Genomic DNA, 15,442 nt, shown 5'->3' on the forward strand with positions numbered 1-15,442 from the left:
TATATATATATATATATACATATAGCGGGGGGGGGGAGAGAGAGAGATGGGGTCTTGCTATATTGCCCAGTCTGGTCTCAAATCCCCTGCTACAAGCAATCCTCCTATCTTGACCTCCCAAAATGCTAGGATTACAGATACAAGCCATCTCAACCCACCCCCTTCCTCTTAAATTGCCCTCACTGCCCTGCCCTGGAAGCCACAGCCTCTTGGCCACACATTCATTCCACAGATATTTGCCAGATATCAACTCAGGTGAGGCCCTGGGCTAAGAAATTGAGAAAATGGCAGCCCCCCTTTCTCGGCATGACGACCTTCAGAAGAAGGGCTTAGAAGTGTGGCCATTTGCAATCCATAGTGAGATGGGGAAGAGGAGAAGGAGAGAAAAAAAGAGTTTCCAAGGGGTAGGGGGCTCTGTGACCCAGGAGGGGCACCCAGGAGAGGCAAAAGCCTGAACAGAGGAGGTGGCAACAGGCACTCCCAGGCTCAGGTCAGAAGTCACCCACCTGCGCACGTAACATGGGTGCCTTGCTTTGCTTAATGACTCACTAAAGTTGACTAAAACAAGCCATGGAGAAAACACGTAGAGGGTCTTTTCTTGACGAATAGTAGATTAATCAAGCTCCGGGCCACACAAAACATGTCTTCTATGCATTTTATCTAGTTTTCAGAGCGGGCATGAGACATTTCTTTTAAACATCATTTTGTTCGTCGAAAATTTTTAAGCTTCCCCAGACACCTGGAGTTGGAAACCCTCACGCATGCATTGATTTGGGAGCTTCGTGCCTGGTCCTCTTTTTCCTTGGAAATGCTTATTTACCTCATCCCCAGCACAGCCGACCCCAAGATAAACGAGATCATCTTTCCTCAAGTTCCTTGCAACAAGAAGGAGGAAGGAAAATCAATATGTGTGATCATCATTCTTCTCCATTCGCTGTAAATAGGTTGAGGAGGGTCATTATTCATCTCCACTGGTGAAAATCAGATTATAAATGCTGGGGAGGCTGAAAGCAAATTTCAAGACCAAAATATGCTCCTCACTCCACGCCTGAAAGGCCTGCTGAGGGATTTTTAATCGCATATGGCAGTTTCGAGAGGCACAGCGTGACTCCAGCCTGGATCTGGGGTCTGTAGTTTCTGGGCTTTCATTCTTATCTTTTGATCAGCTATTAAAATGATTGCATATCAACTTTCCTATACATAATTCATGCCTAGTATTAAATAGAGTATTATTATTATTATCATTATTAAAGGAAAGCGTGAAATTATATACGGAAAGGTATATTTTCTTGGTACAGCTTTACCGCCAGCCAAAACACGCAAAGAGCCCCTGCAGATAGGTTTGAAATTGTCCAGCTCCCAATGTTCTCAACCCAGTGTCTAGAAATGATTGAATCCCACGCATCTTTGTGAGGAAAGACAAAGCAAGCAACATTTAACTGAGCCTGAACATGAGGCTAAAGAATTAATGCTATGTGACGTGATGGGTGGTTTGGCAGAAGCACCAGAAACACGTGGACTCTGTTTATGCCAGCACTGTGGTGGAGCAACTTTTAGTCGCAGCCCAAGTGCCTGGTGTATCCATGGTGACACACGCAGGTGAATGCAACATGGGCCATATGGCATCCACGGTACACCCAAGTCCGTGTCAGTGTGTCGGTTTCCGAGAAAAAATAAAAAGGTACGTGCTGCCATTTGAAAAGTTTGCAGCCTTGTCCGGGAAGACAAGCAAGGCACAGCCACATAGAAAGTGTGGGGCCGTGGGCTATTCTTTTTATAAAGGTGATGCTTTGTACCACACTCTCCTTACATTTACTCACTCCCCCCCAGGCACACACTCCCATGCTCACACTCCTACTTGAGCTACTTAAACCAGACATAATGTACGGTGTCTTCGTCATGATCTGTATTTAAATCACAGTGATATATTACCAAGATTCAAGGTCTGCATTCCTCTTGCTGTGGTGAGGGAGAATCTTGATTAGGGACAAGGCGGTATTTTCCATCTTTGCATTCTTCTTGTCAAAGCAGAGCGCACAAGTGACTGACAGCACTTTGAAGGTAAAAGGAGACTGCATGTCTTGGCTATGTCCCAGAACTCAGTCCTTCCATCAGGGAAATGTTAAACTCTCTCTGGCTTACTTCTAAAACTTCTGTTATGTTTTAAGTGCCTTATTTGGAAATAAACAAATAAAAGTTTCCCTAGCTTTTTTCTCCTACTATTTCCCTGCCCAAATTTTTTTTTTTTTAAAGACAATTATGCCAGAACTGTCTTATGATGCTGGGTTTCCCAGAGAGGAATTCAGTAAGAGAGGAATTACCCCTGGGCTCTATCCGTAGGTTCTTCCTCCCTTCCCTCCTTCTCTCCTCCCTTCCGTTCTTTCCTCTTCCCTCCTTCCCTCCTCTTTCCCTCCCTCCCTCCCTTCTCTCCCCTCCCCCTCCTCCCCTTCCCTTCCCTTCCCTCCTCCTTCCTCATGAGCCTACTTGTGAACCTGGCCCCTTCCTAGTGCCTAGGGAAGCAGTGTTGAAAGTGACAGCTTAGAATCCTGCTCTCATGCAGCTTAGAGCCTAATACAGGAATTTGGTCAATAAAACAAGTAAACAAACTATTTCAGACTGTGATAATGCCGGGGTGAAAGGGTAAAAACAAGCAATTTGATGGAGAGAGACTAGAATGGGGTGGCTGGGCTATCTTATTATGGTGAACAGAGAAGCTTCTCCTAGGAAGTGACATAGGAATCCCTCTTCTAAAGGGAAAGGATGAAGAAAGAGCTCAGCCATATACAGAGAGTTCAGGTAGAAGCAGTGGCAAGTTCAAAGGTCCTAAGATGGGATGTGATTACTTACTACTTGCCAATTATCAAAAAGCTATTTATTGATAAGATAATATTGAGAAAAACCAAATCATAAGCCCAGGCAATAGGGGTATATTGGTTTGTTTATATATCTTCTCTAACAAACTTTAACTTCACTTTCATAGGAATATAGAAATATTATTTTGAACTGTATTATGGCTTTATATACTGTGCTGAAACAGCTTAGACTCTTGTTTTAAATCATTTTTCTTCCAAAAACAACCTACACACAAACTATTTGCTCTGTTGGAACGGAACAGATCTGAAATTAGTCACTCATGATAGGTATGAGTCACTTATAAACCTATTTTTTTTCCTATTTGTATCTGAGATAATCAGATGAAAATCAACCCCTGCATTATCCAGGCAATCCTATAAATTAAGAAGACATTAACACCATTGTTCTTTCCCTAGTGATGGTGGTTCTCACCTTTGTTACTATTTATGCATATTTTCATTGTTTCAAAAGCTGATGTCATTTCTTCCAGTCAAATGCCTTCATTTTTTCCACCAAGCTGCTAGTATGTTTGGCTTTTAAATCAAACTAAGCCTGGTTTTTGTCTGGACAATTGAATTGTATAACTTGCGCCTTGCAACAAAACAAGCTCTGTCAGAAAAGGCAAGCTACAGAAATGCAGGCAAAGATGTACCTAGTATTAGGAATTGCTGAGTACAGTGGGAACAAAGGAGAATGAAAGGCTGGCATGCTAACTTAGAAGAAAAATTAAATCCACCCATGGTATGTTAATAGCTCTAAAACAAGCTTCCAGCCAGGCACGGTGGCTCAAGCCTGTAATGCCAGAACTTTGGGAGGTGGAGGTGGGCAGATCACTTGAAGTCAGGAATTCGAGACCAGCCTGGCCAACATGGTGAAACTCTATCTCTACTAAACACACACACACACACACACACACACACACACAATGGTGGTGTGCCTTGGTAGTCCCAGCTACTTGGGAGGCTAAGGCACGAAAATCACTTGAACCCGAAAGACAGAAGTTGCAGTGAGCCAAGGTAATTCCACTCCACTCCAGCCTGGGTGACAGACGCAGACTCCGTCTCAAAAATAAAATAAAGTAGAATAGAATAGAATAGAATAGAATAAAACAGGCTTCCATAATTGGAGAATTTGAATGCTTAAGGCACAGTTGATAATAATAAAGAATTATTATTATATCTGTAGAGTATTTTTGGTTCTCAAGAAATACAGTTTTAAAAGAGATATCCATTAAATATCTGTGGATCATGTGGATAACCACAAACAAATTAGAAAGGATTTTCAAAGCTTGCAAAACCCTTAGGGCCAAATTTTGTTTTCAAGAATTTATTTTCCCTTCAGATGAGAACAGTGACCTGACAATGATTATATTTGGCGCCCAATTTATCAGTGTCACAACTACACAGGAAGTGTGTGTAGTCTTTAACCTTTTAATGTCTCTTCCTCAGGAGTGTGCCAATATTTAGTTTACAGTGTTGCTTTTGAATGTGCAGCCAGCGAGCCCTTCACAGCTAGTTCAAATCCCCATGCGTAAGAGAGATTTTTCAAAGGAATTTTCGGCCCTAGTGAGACATTCTTAATGAAAAATTTTTTGCATGTACTAATTAAATCTATGTAATTACAAGGTATTGTGTCATGTTAAAACTTTAGCACCAAATATGTAATTTACGTGCAGTTATGATAGAGCAGCTCATTATAGGTCCAATTTTCATCCCCGTCATTAGCCAGGCTTGTTTGTTTCCCTGATAAAAGAGAACTCTGTCTTTGAGTCAGAGGCAGCCTCATCAAAAGAAAGATGCTTGAGGGGGTAGACCGAGGAATAGAACTGGGCTTGGAATAGTCCTGATGACAAGATATCCATACACAGTTATACCGCAGGGGAGTTTTTATACCACATACAAAGAGGCAGGAAGCGTAAGACCATGAGGGTAAAACCTGCATTGGATTCATTGTTTGGATGTCAGCCATCCTTAATAAATAAATTAAAGCTTCCCTAACCAAAACCAAAACGACAAAATGTGAAAACGTAAGAAATATGCAATCACATTTCATATCCTTTACAGAAATGTGGGATCAGGAGAGCTTTGTTCAATAAGAAATTTAAGTTATTTACACTTGGAATCACCAGATTTTTTTGCTCCATTATACCAAATTCAATTCATATACCCCTCCTGTGGATATATGTTTTTATATCCAATAAAATTATCTCTGGTCTCTATTTTGTCTTAAGCAGCATCTCCCAAAGGATAGGGGGAGCTTTTCTTTGTCTCTACACTTTTTCCTGATGGACCATGAAATAGAAGCTTCCAGGCTTCAGGAATGTTGGGATGCCCCCCGCCCCCACCACCATCGCCATACACATGCACAAATGCTTGCACATTCTTGTGGAAGGGCAAAGGGTGTGTCCAATTAAAGATATGGTGGGATGCTGAATATCCTTTTGGTTACCTCTCTCTATTGAGTGTGGTTAATGTGTGAAATGCCTTTGGGAGGCTGAGGTGGGAGGATCATCTGAGGTGAGGAGTTCGAGACCAGCCTGGCCAACATTTTGTATTTTAGTCTCTACTAAAAATACAAAAAGTAGCTGAGAGTAGTGGCAGGCACCTCTAATCCCAGCTACTCAGGAGGCTGAGGCAGGGAGAATCACTTGAACCTGGGAGGCAGAGGTTGCAGTGAGCCAAGATTGTGCCATTGCACTCCAGACTGGGAGACAGAATGAGACTCCATCTCAAAAATTTATATATATACAAAAATTAGCCAGGCCTGGTGGCAGTTGCCTATAATCCCAGCTACTTGGGAGGCTGAGGCAGGGAGAATTACTTGAACCTGGGAGGCAGAGATTGCAGTGAGCCGAGATTGTGCCATTGCACTCCAGACTAGGCCACGGAGTAAGACTCCATCTCAAAAAAAAAGTGAAATGCTTCGTCAGAGGACAACTCATTGTTGAGTGTTCTGAGCTCTCTGCACCTGGCTGGGAGCAGGTAGCCTTTGTTCTCCATCCATATGCATGATGAGCCCAAGAATCTAGCCTTGCAGTGTGGAGTCCAGTCATCCCTCGGTATGCACAGAGGGCTTGATTCCAGGACCCCCAAGTAACCCAAAATCTGTGCACACTCAAGTCCTGTAGTTGATCCTGCAGAACACACATATGTGAAAAATTATCCCTCCATGTACGTAGATTTCAGATCCCACAAATACTGTGTTTTCTACCCATGCTTGGCTGAAAAAAAAATCTGCACAGAAGTAGACCTTAGCAATTCCAACCCATGTTGTTCAAGGGTCAACTGTACTAGGAAACCAGTTTTACCTCTGATACAACCAACCTGGCATTTGCAGCTAGGAAGATAATGTTTTTGATAAGTATTTAACCTTATTTAAAAAAAATACTTCTATTGGTTTCAAACAGGGAGGGTAGTCCAGTGAGGTTAATCATCACTTTCCAATAAATATTTGTATTACAATCAGGATTGACTCGAGGATATAAAAGCATCATCGAGCCATGTATCCTTATTGAGGTGTTGCATCTTGCTGAACACAGTGATCCTGACTTAGCCTTCTTTCTGTTCAAATCACAAGTAAAGGACATAATGTAATTTTGCTTAAAAAAGAGAGAATTTCATTTTTCTCCCATATCAAAGTCCAAAAGTGAGAAGCCTAGGGCTGAAGTCCCCAGAATCTAGGTTCTTTTCAGCTTGTACTCAGCTGTGTGGGGCCTCCATTCCCAAGACTTCCTCACAAGTGGTGGTATCAGCTCCATCAATCATCTTGAAGTATAGAATTCAAGAAGGAGGAAGAGACAAGGTACACAGGTGGGTCAATGACATGTGCTGCTTTGTCATAGAAGCTGCCATAGGACTCTTCTACTTATATTCCACTGTCTGAAACCTGGTCACCAGGGAAGATTTAGTTGTAATGGAAGTTGGATACTATGCCTTTTGATGTTACTATAGTTGACACACAGCTATCAAGTTAAAATCAGAAGTTCCGTTACGAGGAGGCACGGATATCAGGGATAACTAATAGTCTCTCCCAGAGGAGCTGTGGTTGTCTGTGAAGGACAAAGGCTAGCACATGTTTCCAGTCCTGGGTAAAAGGATAACAAGGTGTCATCTCACCTGGAGCGGTGCTGGTGCATCATGGGAAACTCCTGGCATCACCGAGACTATGGCTGAGGCACCATGTGCTGGGATACAGGGCGGAAAGTACACGTAAATGGGAGCAAGTGTCTTGGAGGATCAGTGGCGGGGAATGTATCTGCCCTCAGCCTGATTCCCTGCCTCTGAAAATATGGAGATGGAAGATAAAAATGGGATTAGAATGTTTGCACTGCCTACATAGAAGAGCTACAATACGATCACAGGAGCTAACGTATAGAAAGTAGATAGCATGCCATCAAAAATGATGAGTTTGTGTCCTTTGCAGGGACATGGATGAACCTGGAAACCATCATTCTCAGCAAACTGACAGAAGAGCAGAAGATCAAACACCGCATGTTCTCACTCATAGGCCGGTGTTGAACAATGAGAACACATGGACACAGGGAGGGGAGCATCACACACTGGGGTCTGTTGGGGGAAAATAGGGGAGGGACGGTGGGGGGTAGGGAGTTGGGGAGAGACAGCAAGGGGAGAGATGCCAGATGTAGGTGATGGGGAGGAAGGCAGCAAATCACACTGCCACGTGTGTACCTATGCAACAATCTTGCATGTTCTTCACATGTACCCCAAAACCTAAAATGCAGTAAAATAAATAAACAGGGGGAAAAAAAAGAAAGTAGATAGCATGCTTTCACATGCAGAAGGGCAGGCTTTTTATTTTCCTGCCATAATACTACTCCGTTCTTCATGGGTCTGCTGGGAGGAATTACTAAACTCATTAACTTCTGAGTGCACTGCCTGGCAAGGAGGGAGACCTGGGGGAACAAGAGTCAGTTTTTAAAAGAAAATTAGATAGACTCTTTTACTTCTACATTAAAAATCACCTTGGGAAAATGATGGGAAGCCATGTCTTCTTGATGGAAGAGACTATCTGATGGGTCATGAGGGATTAGGGCTACACTGAGAGAAGCATTTCAAGTCTGTTGTGTTAACCTCTTCTTCCTTGCATTCTGCACACCTTCCCACAGGCTGGGCTACCAGGTGGCTCCTTCTGTGCCTGGTGTTTAAAAGCTTAGTTGATACTTTATGATGAATTCATTACATGCACTTCATGCCACACTGTCTAGAATAGAAATCATTAATGAGAAGCCCCTTTGTTTCAAATTTAAATACTCTCAGAGCTCATTTTCATATAAAAGTTAATTATGAGATTCTTATGACCAGGGAGAATTTGTTTTCCTCTCACCATCTAGTCAAAAGCATGGGCTCCATTTCCTAGTACTTATTTTTCTGAATGGTCATTTTTAAGAAAAAATTTAACCGCATTTCATCATTGGATCACAAAACCTGTTCAAATGGCAGAGCTTCGAAAAACCACAGAGCTCTATGCAGAAAAATGAAGGTATATTAGCAAAATATATCCAAGTTAGTGTTCTCTGTTATGCTGGAAACCAATAAACATTGAATTCTGATATGAACTACATTTAAGAAATAATACATAGTCATGTGTCACTTAATGACGGGGATGCTTTCTGAGAAATGCATCATTAGACGATTTTGTCATTGTGCAAACATCGCAGATGTACCTACACATGCTGTGCTAGCTAGCACAGCATACTATATACCTAGGCTAGAGGACAGCCTATTCCTTCTAGGCTACAACCCTGGATAGCATGTTACTGTCCTGAATACTGTAAGCAATTGTAACACAATGGTGTTTATGTATCTAAGCATATCTAAACATAGCAAAAGCACAATAGAAACAGTTCTATAATCCTATGGAAACACCATTTTACATATGATTTGCCATTTACTAAAATGTAGCTATACAGTACATGACTGTATAAGAAAAATTACATCTATTAACTTGAAGTTTTGTTTTTTTCTGTTTTATGAGCTATCTTATGTTTCAATATATGATAACAGCACCTATTTCAAAGTGTAATGTTGTGAGGAAGAAATAAAGTAATGTTAAAACATTACTTATTACAGTACCCAAACATAGAAGTTGTTCAATCCATGACATATTGTTTGAGGAGACATCATACCATAATGAGGTTTCGGAAGTACTGGTCTAACAGTGAGGGTAGGTCTGTATGAAAGATTTGCTGCAGGTTGTTCAGGTAGTTTTCAGCACTCTGTGGAAGGCAGTGTTGCAGGCCTCTTGCTGTGTGGCCAGGGACTGGACCATCCCCGAGCTGGACAGCTGGCTGGAGGCAGCTTCAACACTGGCACGCTGAGAAGCAGAAGAAGGAGCTGCTGAATCAAGGGCTGCCAAATCCCAGCACCTCTTTCCCAATGTCAGACCAGGTGAAGACCACAGCCAGGTGGGAGTCGCACCCACCAAGGACTTATGTTCACTTGCTGTTCACGTGGAAAGATAGGACCAGTGTTTCCAAAACATCCAATGTTGTAGTAAATGCAGAAAGGTGGGCATTATGTTTCATCACCAGGATTCTACATGGCAGAAGGTGATGAAATGAATGTGTTTAACATTATGTGTGTCAAACAGCACACGCTTCCAGACTGCATTTGCCTGGATGAAGGTGGGTTTGTAATGTGGGGTCCGGAGAGAAAGGAGGGCTACATTTTTTCTCTCCTTTTTCAATAGAAGGCTTTTCTCTTTTAACTTAATCAGAATATTTCAAAACAGTGAAATCATATTGAGTTGAAGTTTCTGTTCTTGTCCACAAAGATGCAAGTGAAATGTTGAAAATGATTAAAATAAAGCACGTTTAAGAACAAGTCTGAGGCTGTGTGTTGTAGGATTTGGGAGCAATGATTTGCAGTGGTAAAATCCTCAGTTGTCCTGTGGCTTCCACTCGAATTTCCAGTTATATAACTAGCTTGCTTAAGTCTTATATATTTGTCTGTAAAAAGACAATATAATATCCAATTCTATTTATAAATCATTCTTCTCTTTTTTTAAAATTTGAGATGGAGTCTCACTCTGTTGCCCAGCCTGGAGTGAAGTGGTTCAATCTGAGCTCACTGCAACCTCTGCCTTCCAGATTCAAGTAATTCTTCTGCCTCAACCTCTTGAGTAGCTGGGGTTATAGGCACCCACCACCATGACTGGCTAATTTTTTGTATTTTTGGTAGAGATGGGGATTCGCCATGTTGGCCAGGCTGGTATTGAACTCCTGACCTCATGATCTGCCTGCCTTGGCCCCCCAAAGTGCTGGGATTATGGGCATGAGCCACCATGCTCAGCCTATAAGTCATTCTTAAAAAGACAAAATCATAGAGAGGGAGAATGGATTAGTGGTTGCCAGGGCTAGGAGTAGTGGTGTCAGGAGGGATGTGTGTTTATAAAGGGTCAGCACAAGGAATCCTTGTGATGATGGAGCTGATCTGTGTCGGGACTGTGGCAGTGGAGAGACAACCCACACATGAAATAATGCTACATAGAACTAAATGCACACACATAGACATACAGCTATACACATGGGAACTCCGAATAAGATCAGATCATTTATGTGTCAATTTCCTGGTGGTGATGGTGTACTGCAATTTTATAAGCTGTTACCACCGGGAGAACCTGAGTTAAGAGTGGATGATGAGATCCTTCTATATTATTGCTTAACGCTGAATGTAAATCTATAATTATGTCATGACACAAATTTCAATTTAAAAAAGATGATGATGCTCATACTTACTCAGGAGATCCCGTATAAGGATGGATGGACAGTGCTAATTACATTTGTTTTACCTGGTGTGACAAACCTGGTGTGTCCTGCAGAAGAACTGCCTCTCCTGCTGTTCAATTGCAACTGCCCAAACCTTCAGCATAGCTTAAGAAATATCTTTATTTGAGAAACTGCCTTTTCTGGCAAGGCACAGTGGCTCACACATGCCTGTAATTTCAGCATTTTGAGAGGCCAAGGTGGGTGTATCACCTGAAGTCAGGAGTTTGAGACTAGCCTGGCCAACATGGTCAAACCTCGAATCTACAAAAAAAATACAAAAATTAGTCAGGCATTGTGATGTGTTCCCTGTAGTCCAAGCTACATGGTAGGCTGAGGCAGGAGAATCACTTGACGTCGGGAGGCAGAGTTTGCAGTGAGTTGAGATGGTGCCACTGCACTCCAGTCTGGGCAACAGAGTGAGACTCTATCTCAAAAAAAAAAAAAAAAAAGTCAAACAAACCAACAACAACAACAAAAACAAAAAACAAAAACCTGCCTTTTTGTTTTTTTGAGACAGAGTTTCAGTGTGTCATCCAGGCTGGAATGCAGTGCTGTGATCATGGCTTATTGTAGCCTCAACCTCACAGGCTCAAGCAATCCTCCCACCTCAGCCTCATAAGGAGCTGGGACTACAGGCATGTGCCACCATGCCCAACTAATTCTTTTTCTTTTTTTGAGAGATGCACAGTCTCACTCTGTTGCCCAGGCTAGTCTCAAAACCCTGGGCTCAAACCATGCCCCTGGCTCAGCCCCTGAAAGTGGGGGGGATTACAGGTGTGAGCCACTATGCCCAGCTAAAAAACTGCCTTTTGGGCGAAGCTCCTGGTGGTAGTTGCAAAGTTTAATTGATTACCTACAAATGTAAGCTTTAGAGAAAATCAGAACGCAAATCCAAATGGCCCTGGTTGAGAGCTTCTATAGTGCATGTTGCTTGGCTACTCTCAGGAAAGAACATTGTGTTAGGTCATTTGTGAATATTAAGTTATTTGCAAGTTACAACTTCATAGCAGTGAATCAGCTGGTTAGAGATGATTAACATGTTGCTCACATGAGGGATTATATGGCAAGAGAAAGACTTTGTGTTCCTCTGACCCTGTGATTTCTCTCTTCTCTCCGGCCATCTTGCTGAGAAAAGATGTTGGCCAACCTGAAAGAAGACTGAGCTGGCAGGAATTGGAGCAGGGTTGACTATTTTTTTTCTAAAATAAAAGGGAAAATACCCATGCCAATGTTCATTGTGTGTGTGTACACACAGGCACACACACGTGCACAGGCACACATAAATGCACACACGTGCGTGTGCACACAGGCACACACAAGAACACACACACATAGAGATTAGGTTGGTGCAAAAGCAATTGTGGTTTTTGCAATTAAAAGTAATTGCAATGACTTTTAATAATTACTTTTAATTGCAAAGTGCCTCTATGTATATTCAAAGTCATATAAAACACAGAGATGAATCTCATTTAAAACATTTTATTTGGGAAGAAAGAATTGAAATTTGGGGCTTCAGTACCAACTGGATGGTCCTTGGTATCTCTGAGGGACAAAGAGAAGGTTGGAGGTTTTATAAAAAGGAAAAGTGTTATGAATTGTATTGAAGGAAAGTTCATTGACACTGTAAAGTTTTGGAAAGCTGGCAATCTCTGACCGGTGGATGATGGCCTTGGGTAAAACTACTCTTAAGAGTCATAGGCCAGACACAGTGGTTCACTTCTTCAGTCCCAGCACTTTGGGAGGCCCAGGTGGGCGGATCACAAGGTCAGAAGATGGAGACCATCCTGACTTGTCTTTACTAAAGATGCAAAAAAATTAGCCAGGCTTACTGACAGGCACCTGTGGTCCCAGCTACTCAGGAAGCTGAGGCAGAAGACTTGCTTGAACCATGGAGGCAACAGTTACAGTGAGCCTAGGTCACTCCATTGCATGCCAACTTGGGCAACAAGAGCAAAATGCCATCCCTCACCGCCCTCCCCCCCCAAAAAAGAGTCACAGCAGTTTGTTTCAGTAGCTATTGGATAAAACCGGTTTCAAGGTACAACAGGCAGTTTCGGCAGTTGGACTTGTGGAAAATTTAACTGTTGGAGCAGATGCTGTGAACCCAAAGTGCTTTTTCCCCCTGCCCACAAGAATGATTGACTTGAGTATGACAAGAATGAAGCAATTTGTATAATCAACTTTCTATATAAGTATACTCACTTTTTTTAAATTGCATTTTAGGTTTTGGGGTACATGTGAAGAACATGCAAAATTGTTGCATAGGTACACACATGGCAGTGTGGTTTGCTGCCTTCCTCCCCATCACCTACATCTGGCATTCCTCTCCATGCTACCTCTCCCCAACTCCCCACCCCACGCTGTCCCTCCCCTAGTTCCCTCCCACAGACTCCAGTGTGTGATGCCCCTCTCCCTGTGACCATGTGTTCTCATTGTTCAACACCCGCCTATGATTGAGAACATGCGGTGTTTGATTTTCTGTTCTTGTGTCAGTTTGCTGAGAATGATGGTATACTCACTTTTATTTTAAAATGTACCTGATTTATTTCAAAGCATTAATTTTCCTAAAACCCATTATTTTTGTGACTATGAACTACCAGTTCTTAACTGGAAAAAGACTTTCTTCTAGATTTTTTCCCCCTGATTTTCCAGGGAAATATGAATTATTGTCCTGTTGATCATGAGCTCAATGTTAATGAAACCACATGTATTAAATATCTTTAAACAGAAACACACATAAAACAAGGTTATGTGTATATTTGCTGACGAAAACATAACAACATTCACTGGAATGTAGCTCTATATTTACCTTAGAAGCAATATTCAGTATTTGCTAATTGTTCAGTGTTGCAGGTGATTCCATAGAACATAAGAATCACAAGAATCAAGTGAGCTTCCCAATGCATTCACATTGCTTGAATTCCATTTTCCAGCTCTCCTGTTAGTAATTTATATGCATGCCTTTGCATATACTGTTCCTTCTATCTAGGTTTCTTGTCCTCTGTCTGTCTTCTTTGAGTAAGTGATTATCTTCATTAATTTGTAGGAGATTCTACTGATGTATGATCCAGCATCTCTCCCCACCCATGTCTTCTGCTGTCAGCCTCGTGATTGCTCTGGGAGAACATCCCTACTCCTACATGATAAAATTGGCAGGGACTGGCTGTCCATCATAACTCTCAACCTTCCCATAGGCAAGGTAGTTGGGGGAGGGTGTAGGGAAGAGAGTCTGAACCAACCTGGGCCAATCTGGGACAGGAATCTTGAGTTTCCAGAAAAACAGGGGGTGGAGCCGGGGTGGGTGTTGACCAAGTTTTTCCCCATGTGTCACATTCCTGGAACTGTCGTTTTGGTTACTGTTTTTTCCAAGGCTTACTTTTTCTATTTAATTCTGATAACAGTGACAAACCTCGTGCCCTTCATTAAGTACGTCCCCGCTTTTTGGTGGCCCAAATCAGTTTTCGTTGTTTTCTACCAAAGACTCAGCTCAGCTTTCTCCTTCATGGCACTTTCCTATCATCCCACCCCCTTTGCATTGCCAGCTCCCCCCACCTTCTTTAACCCCAATTCTACCTGGACTCTTGCTCGTCATAAGAACACGTAACACTTTACTGCTCACTCCTGTTTATCAGTCTGTCTCCTAATGAACCCATGGTGTGGAAGAGGCCATGAACCCTTGGCAATCTAAATTGGTTGATCAGTCAGCAAGTTAGGAGGAGCTGAGAGGCTGAATGTGAGTCTGCCTCAAATGAATTCCCGTCATGTTCTTAATTTTTGTCCCAAACAAAGCATCAAGGCACAAGCAGTTAAAGAAAGATGCAGACACACTGAAAATTGGAGAACAAGTTTAGGGCCATTAATGATTTTTTATCTCTCTGTGCAGTGCATAAAAATGTCACATGAAAGTATGGCTAGCATGGCATCCTTGTCAAGTTAAAACAGTCAGCCTCTTGGCACAGTGAGGGCTGGAAAGAAGGGTATTAAAATGCCACCGCTTGGAAAGATGGGCTTTTTCCCTCCTTCACGCAGTGTTTGTGTTTCCACAAATGTCAGAGGAAATGCTACGTTTAATCTCCATTCGAGTCTGCATTGCTTTAACAAGCACTATTTTTTTTAAAGACAGTTTTAGGTTTACAGAAAAATTGCACATAAAGTACAGAATTCTCATAGATCCTCCCCCACCCCACCCCCACAAACATTTCCTTCTCTTACTAACATTTTGCATTAGAGTGGCACGTTTATTACAATCGATGAGCCAATAGTGATACATTATTACCAACTAGAATTCATAGTTTATGTTAGGGATCGCTGTTTGTTCTGAGTATTTATACAGAATTCCACAGATGCATACTGTCCCATATCCACCATTATAGTATCCTAGAAAAATAGTTTCATTGCCCTAAGAATGCTCTGTGCTCCATCCACCCATTCCCCACCTCGTGCCCTTGGCAATCTCTGATCCTTGTATTGTCTCTAGAGCTTGTTTTCCGAACGTCATAGAGTGGAAATGTTATAGTATGTACCCTTTTCAGCCTGGCTTCTTTCCCTCAGCAATCTGTGTTAAGGTTTCTCTACGTCTTTCTATAGCTTGGCAGCTCATTAACAACATTATTATCATATTTTATGTGTATTTTTGTAAATGAAAGCCTGATATTTTTGCACCTATTTGTTGGGCATGCCTCTCTCATGACTCTCTTGTAGGTTACAATGATTACTAGCATCAAATAAATGAGTGGAAGCAAACATTTTTAGAGGAGGTAAAACAGACTGTGACAGAATGATACAAAATGGAACAGGACAGAA

The 15,442-nt window shown here is 42.0% G+C and overlaps 1 pseudogene; it reads left to right on the forward strand.

The window, feature by feature from the left end:
- Nucleotides 1-284: 284 nt before the first annotated feature.
- The window catches only part of LOC116555080, a 32,003-nt pseudogene continuing 16,845 nt past the window's right edge, over nucleotides 285-15,442 (forward strand).

Source organism: Sapajus apella, unplaced genomic scaffold, assembly GCF_009761245.1.
Source record: "Sapajus apella isolate SASKATOON/1434 unplaced genomic scaffold, GSC_monkey_1.0 scaffold2, whole genome shotgun sequence".
NCBI lineage: Eukaryota > Metazoa > Chordata > Mammalia > Primates > Cebidae > Sapajus > Sapajus apella.